Source organism: Bubalus kerabau, chromosome 20 (assembly GCF_029407905.1).
Source record: "Bubalus kerabau isolate K-KA32 ecotype Philippines breed swamp buffalo chromosome 20, PCC_UOA_SB_1v2, whole genome shotgun sequence".
NCBI classification, from domain to species: Eukaryota; Metazoa; Chordata; class Mammalia; order Artiodactyla; family Bovidae; genus Bubalus; species Bubalus kerabau.
In genome coordinates, this window is record NC_073643.1 from 47,252,205 (window position 1) to 47,279,196 (window position 26,992).

The following is a 26,992-nucleotide window of genomic DNA, read 5'->3' on the forward strand; positions in this document are numbered from 1 at the left end:
CTCCAGTATTCTTGCCTGGGAAATCCCAAGGACAGAGGAGGGCTACAGTCCTTGGGGTTCCAAAGAGTCTGACATGACTTAGTGACTAAACAACAACAGCAAAGACCCTATTTGCAAATAAAGTCAAATTCATGGGTACCAGGAATTAGGACTTAAACATCTCTTTTTAGGGGACACGGTTCAGCTCACACCACCACTCACGGGGGTGTTTTTCTCTTAAGGAAGGATATGTACCTCCTCACAGCCTCACCAGCTGCCTCCAACTTACCTGAAGGGACCTACCTAAATCACACATCTGGTTAGAGCGCTCCCCTTCTATGGTGGTCCACTACCCCCAGAGAAGCATCTGATCTCCTGGTCTGGCTTTCCTCAACCTGTAACCACTGTTTCCCCTTCTACATTTTGTGTCTGACTGTCCTCTGTGCTTACAGTCCTCTGAACAGGTCTTGCGGTTGTGGTGGTTATTTAGTTGCCAAGTCATGTCTGACTCTTTTGTGACGCTGTGGACCTAGTCCACCAGGCTCCTCTGTCCATGGAATTTCCAAGGCAAGAATACTGGAGTGGGTTGTTCTTTCCTCCTCCAGGGGGATCTTCCCTACCCAGGGATTGAATCCACAAATCCACTGTCAGGTGAGTCCTTTACCGACTGAACCGCCAGGGAAGCAGACCTTGGTCCAGCTGTGTTTAAGGCCCTCACACACACTGTCCCACTTGTCAGAAAGGCCTGCCCTCTTCCTCTAGTAACTCCCACTGCTTATTCCTCTCGCCTCAACCCGGAAGTGGTCTCCTCTCTGGAGTCTTCTCTGACCCTCCCTGATACCGTGCCTCCCAGGCTCCCTGCCCGCCCATCCCCATTGGCTCACGTATCACACTGCATTGCAGTTGTCTCTTTACCCGGCTGTGCCTCCAAATTAGCTGCCAGACTTGAAGCTCAGGATCTGTGTCTTCCTCTCCATTGGATCCCCAGGCCTAGTTCATGGCCAGCAAAAATGAATGCTTCCTGAATTGAATAACCAATTGAAGGAGTGAATAAGGAAGAAAGCAGAAAGCAAAAATAATAATAGTACCCCGACCACATTGCTAATGTGAAAATGAAAGGAGACTTCTTCATCTTTCTGCCAGCAGCAACCTGACACCAAATTTAGCCAGTGACAAATGCTCAGAGAACTGATGTTTCAGAGAGCATTATTCTACCAGCATTGGGTCAGAACTTAAGATAAACCAGGAGGGCCGTTCCTTGGGGCGACTTGGCGTGTTGTTCGGAATGTCCGGTGTTCAGCCGCGCTGAAAGTGTCTGTAGTGCTCCTGGCCTTCTTTTGAGTTTTCAGCCCCATTTCGTTTCTCAACAAAGGTGGAAGACAACAGAAAAAGTGGCTAAATCGAATTGATTTCTTCTGCTCTGACACATGATGGTGTAGCTCTTTTGCATGATTGAACACATCAGCCCACTGAAGAATTAAAAAATCTGTAATCCCCCCTCCTTTTTTTTTCTTTGTGTTTAGCCAAAACAAGCTGTGAAAGAATGTTAAATATATCATTTTGTTGGCACCATCTCACACGTGAGCCGGTGAGCTCGCTCACATTTACCACTAAGATTGGATTCTAACCTCCCAAAAGTTACGACAACTGCTCCTTCTTGTGGCTTAAATGTTGACGTATAATTAATTTAGGATTTCTCTCTGAGGCTTGCTGTCCAGGTTTGTACCTGCCACAGAAATATCCTTGATAAATTTAGTTTATCTAAAAACTGGAGCCATGAAAAAGGAAAACTCCACTGAAGCTTTATAAAGCGAGTGGGCTATGCCAACAGGAAGACCCAAGGAGAAAGGGGAGAGACTGCCAAGGTGGCTGGCTGCTGGAGGAGCCAGGTTGGAGACGTGGAATTTGCAGTTGGGGGAAGCTTTGGGTTCCTTCTGCCACTCTTCCTTCTGGGTCACTCTGATGTGTTCCCTCTTTGCCCTGCACATGTCCTTTCATGAGATGACCAGGCGCTGGTCCAGCCCATGAATAACCTAGGCATGAACACCCCGGGCTGGTACTTGGCCACCCTTGGATCAAGCTGGTCCTGATGCCCATGTCTCTTCATTGTCATGAGCTAGTGCAGAGGAGAAGGTGACAGGAACTACTGGAAATTATCACCTATTACCTGGCAGGCACTGATGTAGGGACTTTAGCAGTAAGCTGGTTTTATTTTATTGTCTCAACTACCTGAAGAGGTTAGAATTATAATCTTTGCTTTGTAGGTAAGAGAAAAACAAAACAAAACAAAACCCTGAGGCTCAGAGAGGTTAAGTGATTTCTCAGAGATCACTCAGACTAGAGAGGAAAAGATCACAGACAGTTCGTGTGTGCAGCGCTTCTGTTAGGCCCTGTCTCAAGGTAAGCCTCGGTGGTGAGTCTCACCCCTCCCACCCACCCTTGGAGGAGAGGCCGAGGGTCCAGGAATGGGGTCGCTTGAGCAAGGTGCAGAAAGCTAAACAGTGCCCGAGTGTGGACGGCTACCCAGCCTGGCTGAACCACCAGCTAGGGCTTGCTCCCCACCATGCTGAGATGCCGCAGACCTGGGTAGCTGTGTCCCTGTTTCCCCATCACATTCCACACGCCCAGGGGTGAGGGGCCCTTGACCTCACCTTGCTGGTTCCTGACAGCCTTGCTCCCAGAGGGTCTGCACATCACTGGCTACAGACTCAGGAAGGAGAAGTAGACAGTGAACAGAAGATATGTAGCTACTTCCAATCTATGAGGACTCCCTTCTGGAAGCCCAGCCCCAGATTCATATTGATGCTTGACAGAAAACAACAAAATTCTGCAAAGCAATTATCCTTCAATTAAAAAATAAGTTAATTAAAAAAAAGAAGCCAAGCCTCAATGTAGAGTCCTTTTATGGCACAGTCTGTAAAGGCAGCCCAGGTAGGAAAGGCCAGGTTCCCATCCCCCAGTGGCCATCTCCCTGTCACCTGGCCATCACCTGTGTGACCTGGGGCCAGTCCTTTCTCATTCTAACACATCTTCAAATTGAGCAACTTGATTTCCCATGTCTCAGTTCCTCTTCCTGCTGGTGTTGTGACTTTGGAAAGTTACTTCTCTGAGCCTCTGTTTTCTTAATGTTAACAGGAGAAGACTAATAGTCCCCAGTTCATAGGGTGATTGTAGAGACTAACTGGGTTGATGTGTGGATCTCAACAGCAAGTAGAGGGTGGGTTTACCCTCCCAGACGGCTTTGGCAATGTCTAGAGACATTTTGGTTTTTTTTTTAATACTTGTTTGGCTCTGCTGGGTCTTAGTTGCAGCATGAAGAATCTTTAATTGCGTGTGTGGATTTCTTAGTTGTGGTATGTGAGATCTAGTTCCCTGACCAGGGATTGAACCCAGGCCACCTGCTTGGGGTGCACGGAGTCTTAGCCAGTAGACCACCAGGGAAGTCCCGGAGATGTTTTTGATTGTCATGACTTGGAAAGGGGAGGAATGCTATTGGCATTTAATGTATACAGGACAGAGATGCTGCTAAACACTCTACAAAGCCCAGGTCAGCCCCTTGACAAAGAATTAGCCGATCCAAAATGTCAGTACTGCCAAGTTGAAGATCTCTGCTATAAAGCATTTAGAACTCTTCCTGGCATATAGTAAGCATTCAGTAAACATTTGTTATCATCAGTGGATTCACTTCTCCCTTTAATCCCCTGAAATATTTATTGGGGACCCACTCTGTGGTAGGTATATGTGAAATACTGCGATGAGAGAGGCATACACGGTCTGTCCTCCTAAAGGCAGCTGAGGCTACAGTCAGACATTAATCAAATACACAAACTCATGACTGCAAATTGTTGTGAAGCCGGAGAGTGTTGAGGGAGAAAAGGGAGGGCTGAGCAGGGAGATTTGACCAGGAACAAGGCAGTGAAGGCTGCCTGAAGATGTGACATTGAAGCTGACAGCTCAGGAGAAGCAGAAGGCAACCAGGAAAAGGACGATGGGGAAAGAGCTTCCGGCGGAAGAAACTGCCCCAAAAAAGCCGTGACCAGGGACCCAGCTGTGTGCCTCCTGTGTACGAGTCTGCATTCATAGATGGGCACTGCCAATCAGGAATTCCCCGTGCTCTTGCAGGGGGGTTGCAACATTGCACGTGTCTCCATCTAAAGGAAGTTCTCTGTAGCAAAGCCAAGGTCTCTGGTATACTGTCAGGTCCCCTGGGGACTGCTGGAGGACTTTGAAGTTCTGCCATACTGGGCTTTGGAAGTGACTCCCAGAGACCCAGAACCAATTGGTGTCATGCCTCAGGTATCCACTCTGTCCTGTCCCAGCTCCTTGATCTCTGGCTCACTTCTTCCCCAAGGCACTTCCTGGCCCTCCATCCTGCATGCCTGGTCTGTCTTGGAAGAGTTAAACCCAGCCCCTGCCTGCCAGGACCTTGGGATTTAATAGGAAAACTTCCAGTGAGTTCATGTGTTATGAAAGTGCCTTTTCCCTTCTTTAATCTTCAAAGTGACCAGCGATAAAAGCAGCACAGAAATTCCCTCCCAGGGCACCTCTGCATCTAAGTTGGAAATATTTGTGATAGCCGGAAGCCTCATAGCAGATGGGAGAATGGGTCCGCTCTGAGGGGCCCACTGTTAACCGTCTTTCAGTTACGCTGGGAGGCCACCCCCTGTCAGTCTCAGTGCTGACTGCAGAGTTCTCTTACGTTCCTGAGCAGGAGCTGGGGGTGCAGCGAGACCTAGACCTGCAGCCACTGGCCTATGCTCTGCACTGACCTCCAAGGGCTGGCTTGACTCTGACATGGAATTGAAATGCAAATTCAAACTAGAGAGCATGTCTGCTTTTTAGCACTAAACACTGGCCTTAGATTCCCTCCAGAATAACCTCTGCTTGTCTCACACTTTCCATCCTTTGGGGGGGGGGGTGCGGAGGTGGGGTGGTTGGGCAGGGGTGGTCATTGTTTCTTTGTAAGATGGTCCACTGGGCAGTGAGTTTCCTGAGAAAACTACACATGTGTGTTTGCAGAGATGGATTGTGATTTTGGAGGCATCTTGTTCTCTGAGAATGTCTTAAAGCCTACACTGTGTAAAGCACATAGTAGGTATTCCATTTGGATCCATCATTATAGAACATATGCTTGGACTTGAGGACTGTGTTTTTGTTGTGTTAGTTCTAGACACTCCAAAATCTTATCCTCTAGCATTCTGACCAGTTCTCCTGCTGACCAAGCAATAATGCCAACATGAAGAGATTATAATGATGTCTTGCATAAAAACCAAAATGGCAGCTGTGAGGCCAGTGGCTTGGCCTCGTTGTCCTAAGAAGGTGCCATTTTGTTTATATTGCAGTAAAAATTCCTTTTTGACACAGCAGCTTTAGGTTAAATAGAAATCTCATGGATGAGAAGTCAAGTCCACCAATGTCAGTGGATTTCATGTCAAGGTCTCCCCAGGCCTCTTAAGGTTCCCTGTGAAAGGACAAGGGCAGAAAGGCAAGATCCCATGTGTGGGGACAGAGGAGTGGGAGTGACTCAACAGCAGACATCCTGGCTGTCACTGGGGGAGGATCTAATTTGGAGCACGTCAAGCCTTGGAGTCATACTTTGCTGGTAAAGGCAGACCCTCCCTCAGTAATCTTTTTAGCATCCCACTTCTTCAAAGACACTTGGACCCCAAAGCCCTCATGCAGCCAGAAGACATGTGAATATCCCATCAGTTGCATAGAGGCAATAGATTGGAATCCTCCAGATAGTTCACTCAATCTTAGAATGATAAATGATCAATCATTGCATTCCTCCTAAATGAAATTAAGATGTTAAGATATATTGCTTGGGGCTTCTGCATGGGATTCCTACAGTTGAATTTCCAGCAGAAAATGTACTGCTGTGGAATTGCTGGGGAAGGGAGACATTTTGAATCTATGTTAAAGCAAAACATTTGACAGTGGAGAAGCCTGCTTCAGACATGTTAATTTTTTTCATATTTAAAAGTGATTAATCATCCCAAATACCATGAAGCTAGAAGGCCGTAATGCAAACTCTCGGAAAGGAAGGAAGATGCATGTGGCTTGATACTCCGAAGCGGAGGCTTTTGAAAGAGGCTGTAGGTGAGCTCATGTTGACAGACAAAAAGCACTGACTAAAAATTCATTTGAAAGGACAGAGTCTGGGCAAAACCCTTGGAATACATAGAAATCCACAGATTTACTTTTCAACTAGCCCAGAGCAAAAGAAGGGGGAGGGGGAGGAGAAGCGGGGGAGTAGAAAAGAGGAAGAATAGGAAGAAGCTGTTGTCTTGGAAGAAGTCCTTCTCTTCCAATAGGCGTATGTACAGCAACCTAAACCTTACTTTCTTGGAAAGTCTTTCCAACTCTCTTGGCAGATCAGGTCCAGGCTCTGATTTGTTCCTGTAAATTGGGACTTGATGTCCTAGTATGTGGATCCACCCACAGCCTCACCACCTGCTAGCTGTGTGACTCTGAGTGCATGTCTTTACCTCTCGGTGCCTCTTTCTGAAGCAGGGTAATGAGTTAATCGTAGCAACTTCTTCAGGGTGTTAAGGACTGGACACCCTAAATCAAAAGTGCTGCCTCAGTGACTGTTGCCGGGCCATCCTTACTCCTTGGTACTTACTACAATTTTAATTAATAATCACATGTTCAGTTTAATTATGTATTGAACTTAATGTTTGACAGGCTCACTCAATGTGCATTCCATGAAGTCAGAGCTAGTGCATGTCTTGTTCAGTCCTATGTCCCAGGACTTTGCATGGTTCTTAGTAGATGCTTTCACAATCGTGAGGAAGAGAGGGAAAGAAGGAAGGAAGGATTCTCGTGCTTTTCATAAACATGCTTAAAAACAATACAAAATCCAAACTGAATTTGCCTTTGTGTCTCACTTAACAATCCAGTTCACTATCGACTCTACTGACCAAAATATTGGTACTTTTTTTTTTTTTAAACCTATTCCTTAATTTGCAAGGAGTGTGGATCAGGGCTCACTGAGCTCAGAGACACAGACTATCTCCAAAAGGCCTGACTGACTCCACTCAGCTGGTTGCTGGCTTGTGTTGACACGTTCCCCTCTCCACTAACCAAAGAGTCTGCCACTGCCCCAAGAAGGCCCGTGCCTTTTGTTGCCGGAAACTGCTTCGGTGTTGCTTAGAACACACAAAAAAGTTTGAAGCACGTTGAAGTTAAAGTACAGTTAATCAAATGCAAACTCCACTCAGCCCCTATCTGCCAAAAAAACCATTTTTAAAAATGACTTTCAGAATCCCTGACAGTGCTGACTTTCTTTATGGCAGTGGGGTTGCCGGTCTTCGGCAGCCACTGTGGGCGGCGTGTAAGCAGCATTCCAAAATTAAAATCACATTGAACTTGCCGCATTAGCCATTGCCACATTGGAACGCTGATGGGCTTAGTGACCATGACCAACCCGGGCCAGAGCCTGTCAACAGCCAAAGGATCAGCCTCTCCTGATGTTTGTGCTTTGCCCAACTTGTTACAAGTTTAATTCTTTGCAGCTTGCTCTTCCTGCTGTTCTGGCCTCTCCTCTACCGTGTCTTAAAGAGCATAGCAGGCTGCACCGCCTCATCTAGCACGACCATGGGGGCCCTGGTAGAGGTCAGCCAGACCCAGGCACCCTACTCTCAGGTCTGATGACCCATCAGATTAGGACTCCAGAACGTGTGCTTCAATGTCCTCCCTGCTCTGCCTCTGCCAGAGGTCGCTGGTTACTTCCGAAATTGCATCTGGAAGTGGCCCAAGCTGCAGCAGATGCAAAGAACCGCTTGATACACCACTTCTCCGGACAAGTGGAGTCCCCCTGCCTCTCTTCGTATATGAAAGCTTGCTAAGTAGCGTTTGCACCACGACCGTGGTTACTTTGCAACACACCAAGGCCTTCAGCCCTTCCTGAAAAAAAAACGAGACCAATTGTCTCTGTCTCTGGGCAGCTGAATGGAGCCCTGGGTTGCAGAGCCTTGGCGGTGAAGAGGTTAAGTCGCTCAGCGGGTGGCAGGATCTGTGCTTTCCTGCCCGCACTTGCTCCTGGCCTCAGGCAGTGCCTGCTGTGTGGGGAGGGGGAGAGGGAGGTCTCGCCTGGACCCAGGTGGCCGGCAGGCCAACCATGTTATTAAGAAACAGGGATCACAAAACCTTGATCTTCAAAAGAGACCCCTAATTAGTCACCAGCCCCAAGAGTAAATGGCATTCCACCTCAGCCTGGCGATGCGGGAAGGGCGCCTTCCAATCCAGGGGACTAATTGCCATTATTGGCTCTGCGAAGATCCTGCTGTAAACACTTGTCATCCGAGCCACTTCTGGTCTGCAGACCTGAGATAGCAAACTGTTCTTGTGTGCCTCAGACTCCCTCAGATGCCCCTTCAGTTCCTTTCTCTAGGTGGGCCATCTCATTCCCGACCCCTCCCTCTTGCTCTGATGAGATTTTCCAAGATTTTCCTAAAGCTGAATCCTTGTCAAGAAGGGATTTGAAAACATGTTTTCCTTTATTCTCATCTGAATGTGAAAACATATTCTCAAAAATAAATTTTAATTGCAAGCCGAAGAGATTTATCACGAACTAACAGGGCATAAGCTTCTGGCCCCTCAAGTACGCAGATCTTTCCCCAGGTCCTGGGAGAGGCCTTAACTGTGTTCTTGTGACCATGTCATTTTGTGAAGTTTGAACCAGTCAACTATCAGTCAATCTTTTTCTCAAAGAGAGCCCACCAAACGTTTAAAACCAAGGTGTGCTCTGCAATACTCAGCGTGTCTCTTTTATCTCATGCACTCTGGTTGCTCATAGACATAAGTATGTATTCCCTGTTCTTAGACTTTTTGCTTCTTGGTCCTGTTTGGTATCTGTGAGGGCAACTTCTTCAGGCCCCATGCAGGATGCCAGGTTTTGTCTGAGTTTTACTCTTGAACTTGGGGACTGTTTCAAGACCCTGGATCCATCCCCTTCAGGGGCAGCTCAGCTAACACCAAACTCAGAGGGTGAAAGAGGCCAACCTAGAGAGAGGTTTGGGGGCCACAGGAATTTGGGGCTGTGGTTCCCATATGTCAGAGAGAGAGAGAGACGGAGGAGGATGGCAGTGGATACTTTCTGAATGTCCTTGTGAAACTTGAGTTTTCTGTTTTAAAGTTTATTTATTTGTTTGTTTGGCCGCCTCCGGTCTTAGTTCTGGCCTGGGGCCTCAGTGGTTGTGGCATGCGAGCTTAGTTTCTCCATGGCGTGGGAATCTTAGTTCCCAACCAGGTTCACACCTGTATCTCCTGCGTTGCAAGGCAGAGTCTTAACCACTCGGCCACCAGGGACGTCCCAGTACGTGAGTTTTCTATTCACCTTTAGGATTGGCTTTTATCAAGCATCTTGGGGCCCTGAGATGACATGTGTCACACATACGGTCATAGCAAGCTGTGTGGCAGGACCAAATGTCATGTAATGTCAGAGAGCCTGTTTCCTCAAAAGCTGAGCTTCAGAACTGTTTCATGAGAGAGTTAAGGGCTCACCCTTACTCAGCAATATCTCCTTTGTGTGAACAGTGCAGGGTATGACAGGAAGGTGCAAGTTCTATACACAAGGCTTAGGATATTTGCTCATAGGATTCCATTGTCTCCATGATGGAGCTGATGGTTTTCCTTCTGCAGGTAACCCACTAACCTCAGACAACCGTGAGGACACAGAGGTGCTGTGTTCCCAAGATGTGGGGCTCCCAAGATGACAGGGCCATTTTCCTCCCTCTCCAGGGCCGGGGAGGGCGGGAATTGTATTTGTCAAATCATCTCCAAAAAGATTCCCAAAGCATGATTTGAACCTATACATTTCACTGATTTGAAATGTTAGAAATTGTATGCCAAACTTTTGGTTATTTTAACTAGTTCAGAGAAGAAAGACTAACATGGGTTTTGACAACAAACAAAACCAGTTTTTGTTCTATCAGTAATGTTTAAAAGATTCCAATTTCAAACTAAACACAATGTGTGGTTATTCTGTCAGCGATTTATACAGCCACCAGGGCGCCACAGCTACACACTGCATACATCATTGTATTTTTAAAATGTACTTAATGAACTTTTTTTTTTCTTTTCTAGTAACTACTTCATTGCCTTAAATGAATGCATTCCAATAGAATTTGTAACAAATGACCACTTTGTGTTTGCATTAATGCCAAACACGTTTAACAAATTTTTAACAAGGAACTCTGGCAAAATGCCAAACTCCTAGAGGGACACTGAAGGAATGCTATAAATTTAAACTAGATTTTACCTTTTCACTTAGCTCAGCAAGTGTCTTAGGTGTCTTACTATCTCAGGATTGTGGCGTTTCTATTTTATGTCAGATAAGTAGTACATTTTCATTACTTTTACGACTTGGCTTGTACCTATTTCCACAGGACTTTTAAATCTATGCAGCCGTATCTGAACTAATATGATGGCAGCTTCGAAATAGATCTTTACTTCTGCAAAATTTGTGTCTTTTAAGGGTTGGTGGATGCATGTCTGTATATACATGTCTTACCAAAATATCTTATAGTATGCAATTATCTTACAAATTTTACAATGTTTATCTTATACTGTCAAGCAATTACATGTAAAAGCAATTGATTATACCTGTGGTTCTCAAGTGGGGTCATTTTGCCTACCCCCACCCCAGGGGAGTTTGGCAACATTTGGAGACATTTTTTGTTGTCAAGATTGAGAGAAGGAGTGATGCTACTGGCTTCTAATGGGCAGTGGCCCAGGATGCTGCTAATAAGCACCCCACAATGCACCAGACAGTCCTCACAGCAAGTGTCCAGCCCACAGGAAATGTCCTCTAGTAAATGTCCACAGTGCCAAGACTGAGAAGTTGTGGAGTAGAATGACAGAGGCATTTAGCTGGTAGGCAGTCTCTCGGGTTCAGGAAGGGATTATTTTAAGAAAAAGAAATTACAACTAAAGCAAACTCAACCAATGTTTTTTTTTTTTTTTTAATTACGTAGAGTAACTAACACTGATGTGTGGCAGATTTCTGACTTGTGCTTCTGCTGCCATCTGACCATTGAGAAGCAAAGCAGGCCCATGGTAGCTGGGCCTAAAGTGTCAGTGCTGGGGGTGCTGGTGGCCCGAATGTGGCACCTGCCAAGCTGGCCAATGCAGTCTGGGTGCTGCTGTGCCGAAGGCCACCCAGGGCAGTGGGAGTGGTCTCCAGGACACACCTGGGGGCAGACAGGGGGTTCCGTACCCACGAGAAGATAGTTTTAGATGTTTCATGGCAAGCAGTTTCATTTTCATAGCTATGAAATTATTATGATATATTAGACAAATCGTGACTCCACTGGGATATTACAGCAAATCTTTCCTTAAAAGGAAATTTGTTTTTAGAAAAGGTTTTTGAAGAAAAATATTAGTTTACGGTGGCAGGCATTATAGAAAGGTCACAAAAACCGGGACAGTAGAGCATAAAAGACGGAGCTTGGGGAAGTCCTGGCCTTAGGGTGAAGAGACTGTGCTCTGGAGTCAAGATGATGTGATTTCAAATCAAGCCCCAGGAAGATGGGAATCTAACCAAAAGCACGTATTGCTTCTCTGGTAGCTCAGATGGTAAAAGAATCTGCCTGCAGTGTAGGAGACTCAGATTTGATCCCTGGGTCAAGAATATGCCCTGGAGAGGGGAATGGCTACCCACTCTAGTATTCTTGCCTGAAGAATTACCTGGACAGAGGAGCCTCGTGGGTTACAACCCATGGGGTCACAAAGAGTCTGAAATGACTGAGCAACTAACACACACACACGCACACACATTTCCCTTAAGCTTCTGTTTCCTCACTGCTAAGGGAGTGTCAACCAGGTCAATGTCATAGATCTGTCCAGTTTGTTGGAGATAGTGCTCTCAAAAGCACAGAGCACCCTTGCTGGCAGACAGTGTGCACACAATGTTAGCTATGAATAATTCTGACCACAGTAATAATGGCAAAAATAAAATCTCAGGCACAGCAGTCTACGCTGCCATTTTGTCGTACATATCTGAATTCATCCAAATCCCTTCACTTAAAGCCTTGTGAATGAGTTGCACCCCACTGCATAGAAACGGAAGGAAAAGATGAAATCTGGGGACTCTCAGGGCCCACATCCCACCCAGCAGGCTCTACCATCCCAACAGCAGTTATCAATTCTGAGCTAAGGTCTTGCTGGGCCCACCCCCGAGGCCCAGCCCTTTGGGCTCTCAAGTGTTACATTTTATTGCCCTGTGGAGCCTTAGGAGGCCACTCGCAAGGTTACATGTTACTCTCCACTCATATTTTTGAATTATGGCTTCAAGGTGGTTGCTCCTATCAAGAAAAGTAAATGATTTAACATAATTTGTTGCCACTTTGATCACAACAATAATAAATAAATCTTCATGAGGAAAAAGAGAAACCCATTCCACCCCTGTTTTAAAAGATGTTAAGTAATAACACAGATGTAGTTATAGATTTTTATCTTTTTTTTTTCCCGAGCAGAAACAACTCTATTGGGTTTTCCTGGGAACAGAGTTGCTGGGTGGAGTTGTCCTTCGGGATGCCCACTACCCCAAGAATGAACAGTTCTTCTCTTCAGACCGTTGTTCATTAGCCTATCAGGCACTGGCTTTTATGTGGGCACCATGTGTGATGTCGGGGGCATCCAAAGCTGCTGTGAATGGGTGTCTGTTTTTGTACCTGGGGGCACTCTGCACACATTTGGAAAGCACATGGAGTGTAATGGACATTAACCCAGATGTCAAAAATAGCCTGCGTTTTACTACTGTTATTAAACAGTTTCCCCTTTAACCCCTCCATGTTTACCAAAGACCCCTTTCTCCCAGCCTGTTTCTGCAAATCACTGCTGAAAGGGCAGGAGAAGAAAGCCATAATCCGGCAGGTGTCTTTATTCCAAAGAAAAACAGTCTGAAGGAATATTTGTGAGACACCACACGTTTATAGCCTGCTCTCCTGGGGGCGCTTGTCCTGGGGCGAAATCGACTGCTGCACTCAGCTCACCGGCATCCTCTCCCCCAGCCCCCGCCCCGACACCCCACCCCTGCACACCAACTGCAGGATTCCCTCAGAAAAAACCAAGTCAAGAGCATGGATCCCATTCAGTACTGATTTTTTCACAACAGAAATAGCTTTCTTTTCTGCTCTGATACTCATTGCACATTCTCTGGTTTAAAAAATCCAAAAAGTGTAATCCCCCCCAAAAAAAATCAAAAGGAGAAAATTTTAAAGCACCATCCAGAAAAGATTATTAACAATATTCTGGCATAGGCTTTTGTGACTATGGGTATGGTGATGCAAAAATGAGATTGAACTATATGTATGGAATTTTTTTTTTTAAATGTATTTTGGCTTCGTTGGGTCTCTGTTGCAGCACGTGAACTTCTCTAGTTGTGGCTCATGGGCTCAGTAGCTGGGGCGCATGGACTTAGTTGCCTCGCAGCATGTGGGATCTTAGTTCCCCCAACAGGGATTGAATGCTTGTCCCTTGCACTGGAAGGCAGATTCTTAATCACTGGGCCACCAGGGATGTTCCCTGTAGTCTGCTTTTTTCACTGAAAAAATATGGACATCTTTCCATATTAAAAAAATTAGAATAAAATTGTCATGTAGTCAATAAATCTTAAGCATGACTGTCACAGCTCCCTGTTAAATTCCTTTCAAGCACAAAATTTTCTTATTTATTTATAATAAATGGATAATTTCTACTTTATTATTTGATCATTCTCTTATTTATATATCTATTTGTTTTTTCTCTTACTCTTGAAAACACTGGCTCTGTGAGGGCACAGATGTCTGTTATTTTTACTATTGTATCCTTGGCAGCAAGCACACCGTCTGGCACAGAAAGGAGGTATATTAGTTTTCTATGCTGCGTAACAAATCACCACAAACTTAGTGGCTTAAAGCAATACCCATTTATTATCTCAAAGCTCTGTAAGGCAGACGACCATTCATGCTCCACTGAATTCTATTCTTAGACTTATAAGGCCAAAGTCAAGACTTTGGCTAGATTTAACCTGGAGGGTCTGGGGAAGTACCCACATCTGAGCTCATTTAGCTTGTGGCAGAAATTAGTTCCTTGTGGTTGTAGGACTGAGGTTCCTATTTCCTTGTTTGCTGTTAGCTGCTGGCTTCTCTTGGATCTGGCAGGACACTACCAGCTCCTTGCCCTGTAGCCCCCTCCATCTCAGCACAGCAGTTCCCTTTTATGTTCCAAATTTCCCTGAGTGTCTTCTACCAGCAAGAGGATAGTCTCTGCTATTAAAGGGCTCCCACGATTAAATTAGGCCCACTCATTTTCTCAAGTCAAGTGATTAGTAACCTTAATTATATCTATAAAGTTGTAATCATGGTGTGAGATATTCATAGTCCCAGTGCCAGGGATTGCAGCAGGAAATCTTTGGGGTTTGGGGGAACTTTAGGATTCTACCTGTTCCAGCTGCCCTCTAATACCTATGGGAAGAGTGAGTGAATCAACTTGTTCATTGAATGCACATGGCACAGAGGATGCTATGTGAACAAGACTGGCCTGACCCTGCTCTCATAGAGTTTGCAGCCTCGACCAGTGTTGTTCAGTAGAAATACATCGCAAGCCACATCTGTAGTTTTGAGTTTTCTAGTAGCCACATTGAAAAGAGTAATAAGATACAGATGAAATTAACTCTAAAAATATATTTAATTTTATCCAATATATCCAAAGTATCACCGGAGCACACTTTACACTTACCGTACATCTCAAGTTGGACTAGCCCCGCTTCAAGTGCTTCAAGTGTTCAGTGGCTGCCATATTGGACAGTGAAAGTCTAGGGGCGTCACAGAAGAGGGGCAGTGCAGTGTGTGTGAGACTTCCTGTGCACCATTCCACCCTCAGGAGGGTCAGGGAAGATCTCCAGGGAAGAAGTGAAATCTAAACTGAGACTGAAGAATAAGTAGGAATCAGTCAGGTCAAGGGTTCATGTGAATGCATGTCAGAAAGACAATTCTGTGCAATGAGGAGGAAAGAAAGCTTTAGGACTGCAGAAGCCAGTTCAGCTTAGGGGGAACTTGAAGTGTGGAGCTGGAGAGAGAGGCCAGCAAGCCGGGAGTCCATCCTCCACCCTGACAGCAATGGGGTTGTAAATGAAGGCAGTAACTGGGAGTGCAAGAGGAAGCAGATGTTGTTGAAATAGCACTGTTGCCTGTGCTGGTGAGAATGCAGAGTGGGTGCTGAAAGACCCTGGGTGTGTGTGGGAGGGGTGGGGGTGGGGGTTGGGGCCGCTGCGACTCTCCAGGCAGGGAGGTCAGGCCAGAGATGATCTCACTGTGGGTGGCTGCCCACATTGCCTCCTTGGTAGAAGCCAGGATTCCTTTTTTAAAAATTTTAAAAAGTATATGCTTCTTTGCTCCTCAGTGAAGGTTCATTTGCCTTTTCAACTCCTGGCAGTGCCATCTGAGATTTCTTTTTTCCCTCAAATCCATTTAGGCCTACTGGCAAATGGATTGTCTGATGGAAGGAGCGGCAACACTTTGAGAGTTCCCTTTCCCGCAGCATAAACCTTACCCTGAAGCAGTGTGTTGCAGTCGCGAGGCACTGTATTCTGCCTTGTGACCTGTTACCCAGCTGGAAATCTTTGTCTCGACTGAACAAATGACTGTTCTTTGCTACTTTATCTTGGAAAAACATCAAGGACATGGGACATTCGCCATAATTGTTTTTCACTCATTTCTCCGATCTGTAAAATATGACCGGCGCATTTTAGTACTACTTTGGATTTCTCTTTACCTTTTAATCATGTGGCCTTTTAATATATTGGTCAGCCCCTTAAAAGGACGATTAAGAAATGCTTAATGCACAAAAGAATTAGAGCTATGCACAGCTCATGAAGCAGAAAGCGTGCTCTGACTTAGAATTTTCATACGAAGTTCGCTGAGATTTTATGTGCCAGAATGAGTAATATGATCTGCTCTAGGAACTCCCTAGCTCTCTGGCTCTGCAAAAGTCATTTTTTGCCCCAATTCAAGTTTCTTAACCAGAAGGGTTACACCAAACTCCTCAGAGTATGAATTAGCTGAGTTCATCCAAGCCACATATTTCATTTGCACTGCTTAACGAGGGTTCAAAATAACTGCCTACCTGTGCAGACGCTGGGATCTTTGGTTGGCTCATTAGTCAGTGTGACTTGAGAAATGCTGTGTATCAGCCACCAAATCAGACAGCTCAGTCTGTATATAAAAACTGGCTCACACGTGTGTGAGTTGGGTGTGTGTGTCTGTGTCTGTGTCTATGTTTGATCTTTCCCCTCCCTGTCTTATTCCCCAGATAGCTGCACTATTGCCACGTGCCCAGAAACTCCCAGAGTATTCCAAGGCAATATGTGAATAATAACCGTGCAGGCACGCAACATCCAGCGTCAGTAGGGAAGAAAGTCATCATCTGAGGGTTCGATGTGGGATGGTCCTCTCTTCTTACCCGTTCTACTGTTTCTTCGCAGGCGGCAGTTGTATGCCACACCCCTTAATGGGGACTGTGAGAAAACTTGAGGTGCCTCTGGATACCTCTTCCCCAGGGCCTGAAATATGCACATGGCTGACTGTTGCACTTATGTTTAGGGCTAAACATATACACACAAGCCACAGGATGGTGCGGATGATAGCCAACTTCATTTCACTCTGCTCTGGTTAAGGAGATACCAATATTCTTTTTTAAGTTATGCTTTTATTGTGGTAAGATACATACTAAAAATTACCACTGTAACCAGTTTCAGTGTACAGTTCAGTGGCATTTAACACATCCATGGCATAATTCAACCAACACCACTCACTATCCATTTCCAGAATTTACTACCACAAACCAAAGTTCTGTGCCCATTCAAAGATAACACTCCATTCCCCTCTCCCCTCAGCCCCTGTAATCTCTTATTTATTTTGTGCATCTTTGAATTCGTCTATTCTAGATATTCCATGTGAGTGGAATCGTACAGTATTTGTCCTTTCGTGACTGGTTTATTTCACTTATCATGATGTCTTCAGGGCTCATCTTATGGTAGCATGAATCAGAACTGCATTTGTTTTGAGGGCTGAGTAACATTCTGTGGTGCATATATACTACCTTTTGGTTATTGTCAGTAAGGCTTCTGTGAGCATTTGTGTGCAAGCAGTCTGTGTAAGTCCCTGTTTTTCATTCTTCCAGGTATATACTTTGGAATGAAATTTTCTGTGTTCTTTTAAATTGTTTCTCTTAGAAGGTCCGTAAGTGAATGCTAAGTTTTCTGGTGTCTCGGCCATCTTTAATTCTCTAATATCTAAAAAGTCAAGTTTAAAAATAATTTAAAAACCATACTCATGGTAGAAAACCATGGAGAGGAAAAAATGTTGACACATGAGCTGGTCACATAGAAATAATCTCTGTAACATTTGGGCTTATTTCTGTTCCCTTTCTTCTTGCTTATCAAGAGACATCTCTGTCTCTAGGTGAACTATTTTTAAAAAGGCATTTTCTTCAGATGTGTTTGCAGGACATAATTTAACTTCCTATTCACCTCCTCACTCTGTTCTTCCTCTGCATCAGCACCCTTCCTGATCCCCATTGGCCCTGATCAAAGAGAGGGGTGGCGGGTGGGCACAGGGTCGGGAGTGTTCACCTGTAGTACCTCCAGTCTCCTGCCAGTTCCTCTCCCGCTAACCTCTGTGCTTTCTTGTTGCAGCTATCAGAAGGGCTGACTAAAGGGCAAGCACAGCTCTGCAGCAATATTCTGATAATCTATTGCAGTGCAGCTCGCATCACTGTTCACCACCGCCTGGAACGCGCATGGAGACTGAAGAGGAGCTTTCACTTTCATTACTGAGCACAGTTCTGTTCGACTCAGTGTTTCCTTCATCATCTCATGTCCTCTCCCATGGATTCAGACATGCTGGAGAGGAGAACGTGGAGGAGGAGGAGACAATGGCAGGTCCTCCATTTTTCGGTCGGGATTTGGGCATTTAAAATGTGTTCATCTCTTCTGAATGTCATTATTTGATAGCATTTTACTTCTGTTACTTAAACTTCACTGGATGAATCTGAACTCCATGGGATCGTAACTGTGGATTCAGCTTCTGTTGGACAACTAGCTTCATCTCCCGTCTCTCTGCTGGTTCAGTCTAAGTGATCATCTCTAATGCATTAGATTATCAAAAAGTGTGAATTCTGTGAGTGAGTGAGTGGTGCTGGTAGTGTTTGTATACCTGGATGCATGGAGTGTTTGACAGAGAAACCAAAGCACCAAAAATGGTGAGCCTTTACCCTCCTCTATTTCTTTAATCTGCGGTTTGAAGAACCACATTTCGATGGTGGAACCAGTTGTTACCTCTGGGCCAGGTTGGAAATGAAATCAATTCTTTAAACCACTAATACTTGCCAAGAAATCGCCTTATGAGAACATGGTGTGTGTCTCTGACAATGCATGGCACATCTAAATCGATCATTCATAGTTCTCTTGACCCTGTGTTTGTGCTAGGGAGTGGCTGGAGCCTGAGGCACCTGCATATTTCTATCCCACGTGTGGCACACGTTCCCCACAGTGGGGCCACAGCCGAGCCTCAGACTCTCGCCATTCCCGTACACGCGGGTCTCCACAAAGAAGCTGGGACTCATTCATGCTCAAAATCCAAACGCTGTCCAAACAGCGAGTGTACGCTTAGATCTTCTGTAAATGAAAGGTCATTTCTCATTTTTCTTTTTGAAAAAAAGTTTCCAACATGGATTCCAAAACATTTTCAGCATCAAACATGAAAACATTGATGAATGAGGAATAATCACAAAAGCTGTGTATCTGTATATAGCTTTACACAACTTGTTTGTGGTACAGAGTCATTATTTAAAGCACATGCCAGGGAGAGAGACCACATTTTCAGGTCTTTTACATACAGTGACATGGTCCTGAGGATAATTAAACTCCTCCTGCTTCCTCTGAGATTAAAAAAAAAAGAAATAAAGTTGTTGTAACTTCATAAAACTTGTGACCAAGTCTGGAAAACATGTGCAACTCTTGTATTGATCCATTCCCTTATCAATGAAAGAAACCCTTCCACGTGTATGCAAGTGGGGGATGAAAATCTGCATTTCTAAAGGACAAACAGTGAATTTAAGCATGAGTGGCCTTAATAAATATAGTCGTCTTTCTTTGCTGCTGTGGAAAGGATTCTAAGCAGATGTTCCTGAAGTCTTGCATTGAATTTAGTTGTTATTATTACTTCTTAAAATGTTGGTGCAATTAACTCTGGACCTCTCTCGTGAGCCATAGAGATATTTAAAAGTCAGACACCTTATTTATCTATCTGAGAAGACGAAACTGTGTCTGGGTTGCGCTGTTCATCTTTGGTGCATTAAGAGTAGTATATTCAAGCAGGTTTCTCGCTTCTGGCTTTGTTCTTGTCCTGAGTATTGCAAATTGTGTAAAGCTTTCATGTTGCACAAGCAATCCAAATACATTCATGTTTAATAAGTTTGTCCTTTAACTATCAAGGCAATCTAGGTCTTGACTGGAGAAACGAGCAGAGTTCTTTGCAGGAGTTATTTTACACATTTTGACATAATGTCTCCCTGAAAACCCAGGGCTCCTCCAACTTGTGGCTGTGAACAGTTTGAGCATCCTTAAACAGGCGGCCTCACTGCCTCCTACAGCCAGATCCTGATCTGAACTCTGCCACTGAATACTTGAAGTAGGAAAGCCACTAGGCAGTGAGTGTCCTAGAAGCAGACAGAGCAACCGACCATGAATAGTTAGCGATTTCCCAGTGTGTGCCAATTCTGTCCCAGCTGTTGTTTTGAGGGCTCATTTTTGCCCCACTTTTGTTTGCCTAAAGTATTACTGATGTTCCTTTTATGGGACAATTATCATTTAGTCCCTTAAAAATGAAATTATGTCTAATATAGCATCTTTCCATTATGTATCATGTAATATTCTCTGATGTTGAGGGGCTACCAAAAAATTCCCTTTTCACATATTAAAAATAGTTTGTGTTTACAGCAAACAGCTGTGCTGCTGGGAAGACATTTCCTTTGCACAGACTTTAGCAGGTTTCCCCCCTGATCATAATCAAGTTGAGAAAGTTGAGGCTGACATTTAGGAAAAGTTGGTCTTCTTGCTTTGTGCAAAAGCACGCTTGTACTTTATACCCTTTTGATTTCAATGTACAGTCTCGATTTTGTACTTAATGATTTTTGTGTATCCAGTATGCACGTTAACAGCGTGTCAACTTTCATTTAAAAGTGGGTTTCCATTTACTTTTTAAACCGTGTTCATGATGAGACCTCAAATGTGTGACATAAGCTCTATCTGAGAGGTTTTTGTGTTGAGTGGCGTTTGAATGCTGCCAGGGGCCAGTGTATTTAATTCCCAGAGACCCTCGTTTGATAGTGCTTCTTGTAATATTTCTCCACGTGAGTGGCATGTGGGTTGTGATATTGACCATGTGATTATGGACTTCGATATGAAAAAAAATAAATAAAACTAAGGAACCCTCAGAAACTACCAGTGGGCATGCAGTAGCCAGTCATTGTAACCTCGTGTCTAGTAGAAGTACAACGTACAAGGTATGTACAGTTCATAAATTTGTTATCATGTGTATGAGAAGTACTTTGTGCTGATCGCCTTATTTATATTCATCAAATAAACTTTGTTTCTTTCTGAAGCGGGTTCATTCCATCTCGAATAAATGCTCCAAGTGTGATGGTTTCTAGTCTTGTTTGGGCCATGGACCCCCACCTGAAGAATCTGTGGCTGCGAAGGCAAGAGAAAGAAAAAGGAAGGCTATGGACTCACTTTACCAGAAGAGCCAAGATGTAAATTTCCCTCTGTGTATAGCTGCAGCTCCGGGCTTATAGTGTGTTAAGAACTTAAATTATTGGTGGCATCTCCCTTCCTCCTTCCCTTCCCTTTTGGTCTTTCTCTCTCAGTTCCTCCCTTTTCCTCCCTCTTTTTATCCCTCCCTCTCTTCCTCCTTCCTACCTTTTCTTGCTTCCCTTTCTTCCCTCTTTCCTCTTTCCTGCCTTGTTTCTTCTGCACTTTCCATGAGGTTGACCTCAGTCCTGCCAGGTTCTCTCCACTTGGTGGTGAAGGTGACTCCGATAGCTTTGAGTGTTCTTGGGTTTTTGAGAAGAGACAGCCCTCTCTCCCAGCAGCCACATCAGGCCTCTAGAGGGACTCTTATTAGTCCTCTTGGGATCATACATCCAGCCTCACTGGATGTGGGAGATGTAGTTTTCAAAGGAAAAAAATAGAGCTCTAGTCTACAAGAGAGACAAGAAAGCCGAGCAGGTGAAAACGGTAGCCCTGCCGTCACTTGGGTACACACACAGAATCATCCAGAAAAATAGAACTGTCCATACAAGGGCTCCCCAGCCTTTGTAGCTCACCTGTGGATCGCAGTGGAGGACCAGCTCCTGGTTTCTTTTTAAATTTGAGTTCCAGGAAACAAATGATCGACTCTTGCCATTGTTGCAATTAAATGGTAATTGATTATTAGTGCTAGACAGTCTATGTCATGTGACCAAATACCTTCATTTTACAGATGGAGAAACTGAGGCCCAGTCAGAAGTAGCTGATCCAGGCATACGTGGTAAGTTCACTGCAATCCTCAACTGTCCCTGGAGCTTCTGGGACAGGAGTCTGTGTCCTGAAGACCCTCTGCAGAGGAGAGGATGAGACAGAGCCTCCTCCCCATTGGCCCAGAAGACACAGACGAAATAGCATTTTTTTTTTTTTTTCTGTATTTCATGGATTCAGAGCTGCCAGGTATGCAGTTTTCTCACAGTCAGGGACATTTGGGGGCAACCTACAAAGTCATGTGTCCTTTTCTTTATGTTGCCTTTTTATGGAAAAAGAACTTTTGTTAGACAAGAATTTCTTACCTTGTAGAGCTCCCTGAAGCAGCCGGCTGGCTTTCAGGCCTGATTATATGAGGTCAGCTGGCCGTCAGACGTAATCTCTACTCCTTTACACACAAACTGGTCTGTTTGGAGGAAAAGTACCAGCTCAGACTTTGCAGGTCCACCTATCCTTCAGTTCCATCTATCTTTCAGTTCCATCCTTTTGCATGTAGATAAGCAGAAGGTTTTTGTTTTTTTTTTTTAATCATACAAATCCACCTTGACTGCCTTGTATCTGTGAACTGCTGTTTCAAAAAGATTGGAGAGACTTTCTAAGTCTTGGGGTTGCTAACCCATAATAATAATCATACTAATAAGTAAACAGATAAAAATAATTGAACATGATTGTGTATTTGCTAGGAGCCAGGCCATGTCACCAAGGACTCATGTGCACCCACTCCCTTATTCCTGACAAAAGTTCCATGAGATTGGTGCTGTCATGACCATGTTTCACAGTGAGGGGACTGGAGGCCCACAGAGATGACCAGGAACAGCGCATATTTATAGAGCACTCACTTGGCCCCAGTGCTGTGCTAAATGCTGTGCTTCCATGAATTCGTTTATCCTGACAGTAATCCCTTGAGGTAGGTATTATCCTCATATATTCCAGTGTTAGTACTCTCCTCACCATACAGACGAGGAGAAGGAGGCCCAGAGACCTTCCACACCTCGCCCAGCGTCTCCTGGATGGTCCGTGGGTCGTGGAGACAGGCTTTGCACGCAGTGCTCAGGAAGCTCTCTGCTCCGGGCCCCAGGTCAGGTGAGTGAGGGGTGTATGGGACTGGGGTTCAGATCCTCCTGGTATCCACCCAGCAGGGCTTCCGTGTCGCAAGGTTGGTCTCCAGCTCCCAGAGGCCTGAGGGAATTGGTTGCTTCATCAGTGCCACCGCTGGTCCTCGTGAAAAGAGAATGGCAGTGGGGCCCCAGGGAAGTCAAGCCACATGTGAGAAGAGAGTGGGGATGAGCTTAGCACGTCGGATTTTAACCTGCTAGTCCTGGGCCTCTCCTGTGTGTCCTGAGACCTCAGTGTCCAGGAGTCGGCACCTGACCTCCTTGGGTGTGCAAGGGGGAGCATCCTGTGACGGGCTACTGGACAGGTGTCCCCAGGCAGGCGAGGACCTCAGCGCCAGAATAAAGGGTGTAGAGCTAATTATGGTGGCCACTGGTTCTCAACTCCAGTAATTGACCTCCTGCTTGCCTGGTTCTTACAATGTCAGAAGACAATATATAGCTTGAGTTAAGTACCTTATACAATTAAAAAGGCTTACTGTTTTATTTACATAAATTTACTTTAAGGGAAAAAATGCCTCCATCATAAATGAGAAAGTAGGGTAATTTTCCATACATAGCCATCACCAACTCTAAGGGCAAAAAAGTAAATAAAAAGAACGAAAACAAAGTTCTAAGGCTGAAGCTTTCCTTTTCTTTGGTGAAAAGGGAAACTGGCAAAGGTTAGAGATGGGCTGAACAGAGAGTGTTTCTCTGTTACTGAATGGGAAGGGCTGAAGATGGTCAGGGAAGGAATATGTAACTCTGTGGCTGAAGGGTGTTTCAGACTGTGCCTGTGGACCGCCGTGTCATCATTTCCAGGGCCCACTTTGATCTCCGAATTTTAGGAAACCCTCCTGCAGCAACAAAAATGCAGAGATGAGTTTTTAGATAGACTTTATTTTTCATAGGCTTTATTTTTAGAACCTTCTTAGATTTACAGACAAAGTGAGTAGATAGTCCAGCGAGTTCCCATATAAACTTCCTTCCCACACAGATACAGTTTCCTCCATTATCTTACATGTCATCTTACATCCACGTGGTATACTGTCACCAAGGAACAGACACAAATACACTGCTATTAACGGAAGCCTATTCTCCATGTAGACTTCTTTAGTTTTAACCGAAGGTCCTTTCTCTGTTCCAGGAACTCCTCCAGCGTCTACACTGCATTTAGTTGTCACATCCCCATGAGTTACACTCTTTGTTTTTGGTGATCTTGACAGTTTTGAAGAGTATGGGTCAGTATATTGTAGGTTGCCCCTCTCCTGGGATGTGTGTGATCTTCTCCTCATGGTTAAACGGGGTGTATGGGTTATGGGCAGAAGACCACAGAGACAAAATGGCACTTGCATTACATATCAGGGTACATAGTATCAACCATGGTTTTTGGTTGTTTGCTGCTGACCTTGATGGATCACCTGACTGAGGTGGTGTTTCTAGGGCTGCTCCACTGTAGTTACTCCTTCCACTTTATGATAGATCGTTGCAGTGCAGAGATAAAGGATCAAATCTCTCAGACAGAACTTTCTGCTGAAAGTCTAGAGAACACACTGGCTAGAGAAGAAAATTACTCTTCAAGTCTTTTGGATCAAAATTGTCTAAATCGCCAGTCCATTGACTTGGTCTGTTTTTTGGACCAGTCAGTTTTCTCTTCTGTTAGAGATGCCTTTGTCCCCTCTAGCCTTGCATTCCCCTGTTGAGTTACTTCAGCATCTATGGCAGGAGTGAGCCTTGTGGGTGGAACAGACCATTTCCCCGGTGCAGGGCAAAGCCAGCATTTCTGTAGGTTAAAAACAGATGCTGACTGTGCCAGCACTCTGGCTTCGCTTAGAAAGGCCTCAGAAAAGAAACTTCGCATAAATTCAAGACAGAACCTCCATGTCTGCATAACTCACTGGATAAGGGTGTTACGGCTGTTTGAGAAGTGAAACATGAGTGCTTATTTGAATAAATTTAACTGTTGGATTGCTTTATTCTTTTGCAAATACCCATCCCCCTCACCAAAGAATTCCTTCAAAAGTCTTTGAAGAACAAAAACAGAACACAAGACAACTTGAACAAAAATAAATATATGCAGGCACATACACATACATGGCTTCATGCAGTGAACAGTTCACACGTAGTAAGTTTCAGGAGGGGCTTGTTCCGGGGGCTCAAATGACTTCTTAATGTCCTTTTCTTGGTTTTGCTCCCTTCCTGGTATTCCATTCTTGAGCAGCCTCAAGGTTTCAGGTGAGACCCTAGACCCCATATCCCTCTCCCTAAGGGAGGAGTCATGTACTCTTCCCCGCTAGGTGTGGAGCCCACCTCAATCTTGTGGACTGAGAAAGGGGAAGGGATGGACTCCCAAACAAGAAAGGAAAACGATGCTGAGGAGGCAAACAGCAAAGGCACAGCCATATGACGTAGTCACAGTAAAGCATCGAGGCTGGTTTATTTTACCTTTGACTAGAGCCTTGACCCAGAAGGGAGCAACAGGATATCTGTTCTGGTAGAAACAACATTAGACTGGAAATCAAGACATAAGTAAAATCTCTTATTTTATAACCATTTTGTTATAGCTGCTCAATGGTAGCCTGCCATTGTATAACTGCATGTACTCTCCATTTCTGAATCTAACCGGCAGAAATAACGTATCTCTTAACTACCTGATATAGTATATGAGAAGATAAAATACGACAGTAAATGAGAAAATGTTTAGAAAAAATATTTTAGCAACAGAACTCTGTCCACAATTCTAACAAAGTCCTCGGATGACTTGTTTCAGTTCTGAGAACCAGTTTGCACAGATGGTAATCTTCCTCCTTGGTGGCTCATCTATACAGTATTCAGGCGAATATATCAAGCAATAGATTTTAGGATAAAAGCTGTTGAGAAAGAATTACTGCTATTTGCCATAACACAGAAGAATCTCCCACAGCATTAGGTGAAAGCAGATGAACACAAGAGAATACACTGCGATTCCATTTACACAAGGCTCAGAAACACACGAATTTCATCTGTGGGGTTAGAAATCAGGATGATGTTTAACCTTTGGAGGGTTTGTGCAGTAAGGGCACAAGAGAAGGTTTGTGGGATGCTGGCCATACTCTGATTCTTGACCTGGAAGTTGGTTACATGGTTATGTCCCGTTTATGAAGATTTATCAAGTGACATAATTTCTGTACTCTTCTGTCTCTACGTTGTCGTCGCTAAGTCATGTCCAACTCTTTGCGACCCCACAGATGGTAGCCCGCCAGGCTCCTCGGTCCATGGGATTTCCCAGGCAAGAATACTGGAGCGGGTTGCCATTTCCTTCTCCAGGGGATCTTCCTGACCCAGGGATCAAACTCTTGTCTCCAGCATTGGCAGGTGAATTCTTTACCACTAAGTCACCAGGGAAGTCCTCTGTCTGTATATCTCATTGAAAAAATTTACCCTATACAGGTTTAATGGCATTACGTATGAATCCAGTTTCAGATTGCAGAGGCTGGAAAACTAGGGCCTGTGGAATGAATTTAGACTTTGGATATTTCTTGTCTGACCAGCACTGTGTCTCAGGGTTCCTCCCATCACTCCAGGGCAACAGTGATAGGCTGGGCATCTGGGAACTTGGAGAAATGTTAGATGTACTTGCCGTTTCTCCACAGCCCTCGTTTCTGTCTCTAAAGCTACACCTGGCCAACTTCACCCCTCCCTGACCCCCTGAAGGTATTTGACTTTTCAGACTCTGGACAGGCTATAATCCTGACTCCATCAGAGCCCAGAAAGTGACCCTGGGCTGGTTGCTCAGCCTCTCTATGTCTGTCTTCTAATCCTAAAATTATAGTACATTCCCAGAAGGTTTTTTTTTTCTTTTTTTTTTTCTTAACCAAGGATCAAGTGGGCATGTAACACAATGCCAGCCATTCAAAGATTAAAAAAAAAATGGAAAGGATAACTATTAGTTGTAGTAATTTTTAAATAATAGAAATGTTTAATGAAATAAAATGGCTGATCACCTGTGGACTCCCAACCATTGTCTCACAAGAACTGCTGCTAAGCCAGTCCTTGTTCCGATCACATTTGCCGTGTCAGTGGTTTCATCAACCATGTTTAATAACCAGTTACCAGATCTGGATATTGGGGGCTGTAAATTTCCCTGGTGACTGTTGCCAGTGGCAGGGAAAGAAAGACCTGGGTAATTACCACTTGTGTTTCCAGAAAACACATGAACTCAAGTCAAAATCAAGGGGTTTGGACAATAAAACATCAGGGTCTTAAAATGCAAGAAAGAGCTGCCCAACCTGAATGATAAGAAATGGGTGCCTGGTTAGAAAACAGAAAAGGGGCTAAGACGGGTGTGGCAGAACACCGCTGAAGCCTCTGCACTGGCAGG

The 26,992-nt window shown here is 44.7% G+C and overlaps 1 protein-coding gene across 1 annotated transcript in view; it reads left to right on the top strand.

Annotated features, from left to right (window-relative positions):
- Positions 1–20,610, top strand: part of ERC2 (ELKS/RAB6-interacting/CAST family member 2) — a 997,915-nt gene extending 977,305 nt beyond the window's left edge. Inside the window, exon 20 of the mRNA XM_055558162.1 lies at positions 17,660–20,610. The gene's annotated coding sequence lies outside the window, so the exon portion shown is untranslated. The remainder of the gene's footprint in view (positions 1–17,659) is intronic.
- Positions 20,611–26,992: the final 6,382 nt, after the last annotated feature.